The following is a 7,403-nucleotide window of genomic DNA, read 5'->3' on the forward strand; positions in this document are numbered from 1 at the left end:
CGCCGTCGCTTCATTACAAACGTTCCCATTGGCTACAAGAGTTTGGGACAACCTGCGGATTCCAACCAATGGAAGCTTGCCGACAGCAGCGACGCCGTTACTGTGCGCTGCGGCGGGCACCTAGCGGCGCCGGTTTCGGTTTCGGTTGCTGCGCGCGAAGGAGGACGCGCTGTCATGGTTCCACGAAGGAGGATGCGCTGTCATGGTTCCACGAATCATCGTTCAATTATTTGATTCCTTCAAGGCTTTCGAAACGACAATAACTACCGTTGTTGATAGTAGGTGAGCTTGATTGTGTGATATTTAAAGTCAGGAATGGGTGCACGTATGAAACCTGGAAACGTCAACACAGATGAAACGCCATAACATTCAAACAGGAAGCAATTTGGAATCTGAACAAAATAGCTTGGTGGGGATGTAACATACGACTTCCTGTAACGTCGTTTATATGCGTTAACAGCGAATTGAGCTTGACGTCCCAGATTTACCAACCGCACTTCAAGAGGTAACCGCAATGTTTTTGCTGCCATCTGTCGAACGCCGGAAGAGCCACAAAGCAAAGACTCCGGCCACTGCCGCGTGAGGGCAGCTTTTCACGTGGGAAGCGTTAGGGAAGCGGCGTACGCTTCAGTTCAGTTCAGGCGTTCAGTCGTGTCCGACTCTTCGTGACCATATGGACCATGTCACGCCACGCTTTCCGGTCTCTCACTATCTTCTTAACATCACATAGCTTCATCTGCAATGCCTCGAGAATGCCATCTAACCATCGCGTTCGCTGCCTACCCCTTCTCCGGCGACCCTCAACCTTTCCCAACATCAAATCTTTCTCCAGCGACTCCTCTCTTCTCATCAGATGACCAAAGTAGCTGAGCTTTAACTTTAGAATTTGACCCTCCAATGAGCAGTCAGGGTTTATGGTCGACAATATCGACTGATTTGATCTTCTGGCAGTCCATGGAACTCTTAAGAGTCTTCGCCAGCACCACAATTCAAACGCGTCAATTCTTCGGCGGTCAGCCTTTTTCACAGTCCAACTCTCGCATCCATACATCACAACTGGAAAGACCATAGCACGGGTTATACGGATCTTGGTTGGTAGACTAATGTCTCTGCTCTTTACTGGGCGGTCAAGGCTAACAATTGCTCTCTTTCCCAGAAGCAGGCGTCTCCTAATTTCATGGCTGCAGTCTCCTTCCGAGGTAATCTTGGCGCCCAAGAACAGAAAATCTGTCACAGCTTCCACTTCTTGTCCATTGATGCTCCAGGACTTGATAGGGCAAGACGCCATGATCTTCGTCTTTTTAATGTTCAGTTTAAGCCCAAACTTCTCACTCTCTTCTTGTACGCGCATCAGAAGTCTCTTGAGTTCCACTTCACTTTCTGCCATTAAAGTGGTATCATCCGCATATCTAAGGTTGTTGATACGTTTTCCAGCAATCTTCACTCCAGCTGAAGACTCGTCCAGACCGGCCTTCCTCATGATGCACTCTGCATATAGGTTAAATAGGCAGGGCGACAGTATGCAGCCTTGCCTCACCCCTTTCTCAATCGGAAACCAATCAGTAAGGCCATGCCCAGTTCTGACTGTGGCCTCTTGCCCTTCATAAAGGTTCCTGAGGAGACAGATGAGGTGAATTGGAACTCCCATCTCTTGGAGAGCTTGCCACAATCTGCTGTGATCTACGCAGTCAAACGCTTTAGCATAATCAATAAAGCAGAAGTAAATGGGTTTCTGGAACTCTCTTGCTTTTTCCATGATCCAGCGAAGGTTGGCAATTTGGTCTCTAGTTCCTCTGCCCTTGCGAAACCCAGCTTGCACGTCCGGAAGCTCCCGATCCACATACTGCTGCAGCCTACCTTGCAGAACTTTTAACATCACCTTGCTAGCATGCGAAATAAGCGCGATCGTGCGGTAGTTGGAACAATCTTGCGTTCTTGAAAATGACAACGCAGTTAACCCTGCACGAGAATGCAGGCCCACTATACATAGTGACGGTATAGAGCTTGGACGCTTTGTAAAGGCCAACAAAAAGGGCAAAACTTGTGTTTCGCAATGCAGCTCAACATACAGCTCCTACTCACCTCTGAACAAACAGCATAGAGTCAAGTTTCTGTATCCGTCAGCGAGGAAGGTCCCATGAGTGACAGGGAAGAATAAATAATAAACATATCTTTCTAGATATGTACGCTAGATACCGACAAAACATGTGGGCAGGGGTAAAGCCGTAAAACGTAACTTTCACTGGCCATTTAACCACAGGAGTGGAAAGAGAAGAGACCAGAGGGCAATTTAGTCCCCTGCCTGCACACCACAGTACAGCGTAGCTTTTAAGAATCCAATTCCCTGATGAAAGTCGTGAAAGGAGCAAAACATCAGGTGAAAGAAGATTCCTTAAAATATGTTCCACGCAAAGCCCGCAGATGAAACTCGCTGCAATGTACCGCGGTTCATTCAGAAGTCGAGTAGCATGGCCATCTCAGCTTCAAAATTTGGTGCCTCTATCCCTTTGATTGCAAATATGTTACGCACCACCCACTTTCAATTTCCCCATTTCTCTTCAAACATTGCAGGGAAGCAAAATGAGAAAAGTTTGCCCGAGAAGGTCCATGTGCTGAATAATTACTTGTAAGACGTTCATTAATAAAATGTATTGAACTGAAAGCGAATTTCTTGCAAGCAGTGCTACAATGCATTACTTGCAATGGCAACAAGTAACAGCCTAACACATACTAAAATGACGCTGAATTTAGTTCGCTGCTAAGCGTTATAGTATTGTTACAAATAAACGGTATGATAAAGTTTATATAAGCATTTAAACTGCATAAATATAGTATGCAAAGTAAATGTACCGTTCTTGAAAATGACAACGCAGTTAACCCTGCACGAGAATGCAGGCCCACTATACATAGTGACGGTATAGAGCTTGGACGCTTTGTAAAGGCCAACAAAAAGGGCAAAACTTGTGTTTCGCAATGCAGCTCAACATACAGCTCCTACTCACCTCTGAACAAACAGCATAGAGTCAAGTTTCTGTATCCGTCAGCGAGGAAGGTCCCATGAGTGACAGGGAAGAATAAATAATAAACATATCTTTCTAGCAATCAATTGGGCTGTGCGTATGGCACCTTATGGCAGGCATCATTTCAAAGGTCTTGCTGCAAATAACTGTTAGTTAAAAACATATTTGCTAGAAGAAAAAGGGGGAAGAGCTGGGACACGATGCCTGAGATATATTTGCAGATTGTTTTTATAGTTCTGATTCAAAGATTACAACAATATGTAAAAGACTATAATAAAACAAAGTTTATTTTTAACATCTTAATAAACCTTAAGTACAACACAAAGCGTAATTTGTTAATTTATGACAATATAATTACATTGAAAGGTCAACTTTAGCATCATGTTTATTTTCAATGTTGTCCTAATGTCATTTTAGGCCACTCAAGCGTCAGGCAGATAACTTACATAACACTTTTATAACATTATTCTAGTTTTCGATGTAGCCTATACTTCGTCTCACAAGATATCGGCAACAGTGCAAAAGGCAGAGGAGCCCTTGTAATTGTGCTCCTAAGTGTCTCTCGCCCCTGCGCACTATAATAGAGAATTGTGCTGCTACTGTCACCCCCGCCAATTTGAGGGACGAGAGGCGCGTAGGAGCACAATTACCTGCTGCAGTGCGCATGATCCTGATTGTACCGGGGTGTTTCTGCCTTTCGCAGTGCTGCAAATATCTTGTGAGACGAAGTATAGGTTTGCATTCTCTAGTCCATATACTGCCGATTTTGTTCAATCTTCGACTAAAGCATCTTAAATGCTGTATTCTATTTTTGTTCATCCTCCAATCTCAATGGCCAAGTGCGAGTTGTCAGTACCTGCCAATTCGGTCATTGCACGCGGTTTCATGACGTCACAGAGACGACCGATCAATCAATGTCCGTCCAATACATCTGCGAACTGCCACCCGCCAGAGGCATCCTCAAATGTAAAAAATCAAAAGTCCAGGCTTCAGACATACCTCCTGTTTTTCCTCTTTACCCGTGAAGTGGCGCTGCCGCCCTAAAATATAAAGTTTTCGTACCCCTGCTGCATGACCAAGTAACCTGGCGATGTTACGTGCTGGTGGCGCATACTCGTTCCCATACGCCTTCAGACATTTCAAGTAACTGGCTTACGCCACTGCGCCGAAATAAAATATTTCCACGAACGCCCGCGACACACAAACATTTGTAGACGATAGCATCTTTATGGTAGCGTCAGGTTGACTGAAAAAGTCAATGTGGGGTCGATGCTTACCAGACTACCGGCTCAACAAAGGCAGTGTACCGGTAATGAAAAGAAGTCTTGCTGAGTATTCACAGCACTTTCTGCAATTTTATTTTATCAAAATACAATACTAAAAATGCAACAGAGGAAGCCATTGTTCAATTTTCGAGAATGCTAGCCACACGAAGTGCCAATAGAAAACATTGCATGTCAGTGCATTGCACGGGCTATGGGATGTTTTGAGGACGCACTTATACGGGTCAACAGGATCGCATGAGGGAAGCATAGTCGTGACTTACTAGCGTAGGCGCATGCCGGTGTACTTGACCCTGCCACTGCGCATGCGCAGGAGCCGTCCGGAAAACCGGTATATAGGTCGCATTGCGGAGGATCAGTACTGGCTGAAGATCACTAGAGACTATAGAACACGTCTCAGGGCTGCGCAGTTTAGAGCTGTGCACGGGCTCAGGCCGGCCCGAAAGCACGTACCCGGCTCGGCCTGCGGGCCGGACTCGGGCCGCTCGGAAGCACTTTCCCTCGGGCTCGGGCCGGGCCCGGGCGGGACTGGCCTGGCTGGACACCCCGATCACGAACACATGAAACTTTTGCGAAAGCGCAAATACGGCCACAATGCGATAAGCTTCTAGAATGCACAGAATTTTCCGCATCCTTTCTGTATGAGAACTTCCGAGTTCCTTCCCGGCGTCAACCCGCCTTTACTCCCCGCTTCCTTGCCGTGAACGTATCTTTGGTAGCCGCCAATGAGAGAGCAGAGATTGTGGGCTATTGAGTTTCGAGTTCCGCGTATCCGCCTGGGTAACACCAGCGCTATATTCGTTTTGAGATCCGCGCCAGCTGTCGCCTATATATAACGTCTCCTGTTGTGGCTTACTCCTGCATCATCATGACTTCTTTTGAAGGAGAACATTAACATAGCTCAAAGCATCTGCGATGCATGAGTTTCCTCTTGTTTCACTTGTTGCGAAAAGGTCACGTAAGGCACGCGGTGAACCAGGTGAACTCATCGAGTACTTCGCCACAAAATCACCCCTTGTTTAGGTTTAGAGCTAGCGCACTTCTGGAGAAGCAAACAAGCTGCTCTGAAAACTTGCTTTCCTATAAAATAGTGTAGTTATTCCCGCCATAAACTACAGCAGCCAAAGAAACTTCAGCGATACCGAATTCATTATCCAGAACCACCGCAAATGCACCGATTTAATGCATAACCTGTCGTTTTTGCACAGTAACTTAATTTTATACTCATGTGCTGTGCCTCTATATATTGACAAATTTGTAATTTCAAACGGGACAACTCAACATTTCAAGGTCTGATAAACTTAGCCATCCTGAAATTATTTCCTTCTCTATCATCACTTCAACTACAATTACAGCATGACGTGCCGGGCCGGGCCGCGTCTGGGCCTCAAATTTGAGCGCCGGGTCGGGCCGATCCGGTATCACGCCCTTTCAGCGTCGGTGCGGGCCGGGCTCAGGTTTGTAGCGTCGAGCCAGGGCCGGTCTCGGGCTCAAAATTTCGGCCCGTGCACACCTCTAACGCAGTTTTCTATACGTATATCCATAGGACGTCCTGAGGATGCAGTTTTGTAGTGAAGAGATTAATAGCAGAAGTAATCTTGCATGGATTCACAGGTCGAGACAGACATGGAAATGTAAACAGAGAATTCATTTTCTGTAATAAAAAAAAAAAAAACGATAGCAGAGCGTGGTTTCGATCCACGGACCTCTGGGTTATGGGCCCAGCACGCTTCCACTGCGCCACTCTGCTTTTTATTCGCTTTATTTCCGAAGTATACATGAACAACAAATGGTCACACTTAATAAAACACTTCAGCTGCCCTTGAGCTGACGCGTGTGAGGTTAAAATTTCTTCAATTTTACCAGGTCATCCAGAACTTCTGCCCACTGTGGTGGGTTATGGGAGCGCGCAGATACATTCCCGTAGATAAACAGCACTTTCAACAAAGTTTTCACGTACACTGCGAATGTTAATATCTTCTTAAGATATTAACTGCGCCACTCTGCTGTCGCGACAGACGTGGAAATGTAAAAAGAGAATTCATTTTCTCTAATAAAAAAAAAAAAAAAAACGATAGCAGAGCGTGGTTTCTATCCACGGACCTCTGGGTTATGGGCCCAGCACGCTTCCACTGCGCCACTCTGCTGATTTTTTTTTCTCTATTGCATGGAAAAACTTCCGTAAAAAGGAACAACTCCACTTACTTAAACATGTCCATGTCTAAAGTTACCGGGCTGCTTAATACGAGCCCGTCATATCCTCAGCCCGACAACGCACAATCATCAGAACATCAAAAGTCTGGGAGACATACACATGCGTCTAGATACGGCATCCAGTTTGGAGGTTCTTCAAGTGCAGCATATACACTTCTCACCAAAGCACACTGCTCCCGAAACACGGATTTCGACGATCTTGGTGGCTCTGCATGCCTGTCGATCATGCGGCTTTTCCAAAGGCTGAACAGTCCCATCAACACAAATAGATCGTAAGGCACGACAGAGTTTTTGTCAGGAGGCAAATATCTAATTGTATAAGGCGTAATTTCAATGTCCTTTTTAAGAGTTCTTTGTAGTATGTCCCAAAAGAACATAGCATCACGGCACAGAATAAAGCAATGATCAATTGTCTCAGGCACGTTACAGAGACGACAATTTACCGACCAGGGCACAAACATCTCCTTATTGTGAAGAAATGTCTTGACAGGCAACGTCGCTGTATGTAATTTGAAAAAGAACGTTTTTGCAGCTGCCTGAATGCACATTTGCCTAACACGCTTTAGAACAGTGGTGTCCAAAAACCCCAGATAAGGCTGCCGATACAACGGTGTAGGGAACAAAGACTCAGTGAGAGCCTGGGTCATCTGCTTTCTCGAGAGGCTATACAGGTAATCTACAGAGAAACGCACAGTGAGAAAAGTGAAAGTGTCAGCAACCTCCTTAAGGAATCCCCATAAACGCCCCTCACGAGCCTGCCCAGTTGGTGCGAATAAGTAAGGCAAATGTGGACTAAGGTGCCTAATGAGCACAGTTACAAGAAACGGATGGTTTGCCGATTTGAAAAAGAAAAAACGGGAGACAAGTTGATGCACACACAAGTGAA

At 45.8% G+C, this 7,403-nt stretch overlaps 1 non-coding gene across 1 annotated transcript; it reads right to left on the reverse strand.

The window, feature by feature from the left end:
* Positions 1–5,981: 5,981 nt before the first annotated feature.
* Positions 5,982–6,053, reverse strand: TRNAM-CAU (transfer RNA methionine (anticodon CAU)). The gene has a single exon. It is a non-coding gene; the product is annotated as a tRNA-Met (tRNA).
* Between the last annotated feature and the right edge of the window lie 1,350 nt (positions 6,054–7,403).

This window comes from Amblyomma maculatum, chromosome 2 (genome assembly GCF_055883805.1).
Source record: "Amblyomma maculatum isolate TAMU_Amacu chromosome 2, ASM5588380v1, whole genome shotgun sequence".
NCBI lineage: Eukaryota > Metazoa > Arthropoda > Arachnida > Ixodida > Ixodidae > Amblyomma > Amblyomma maculatum.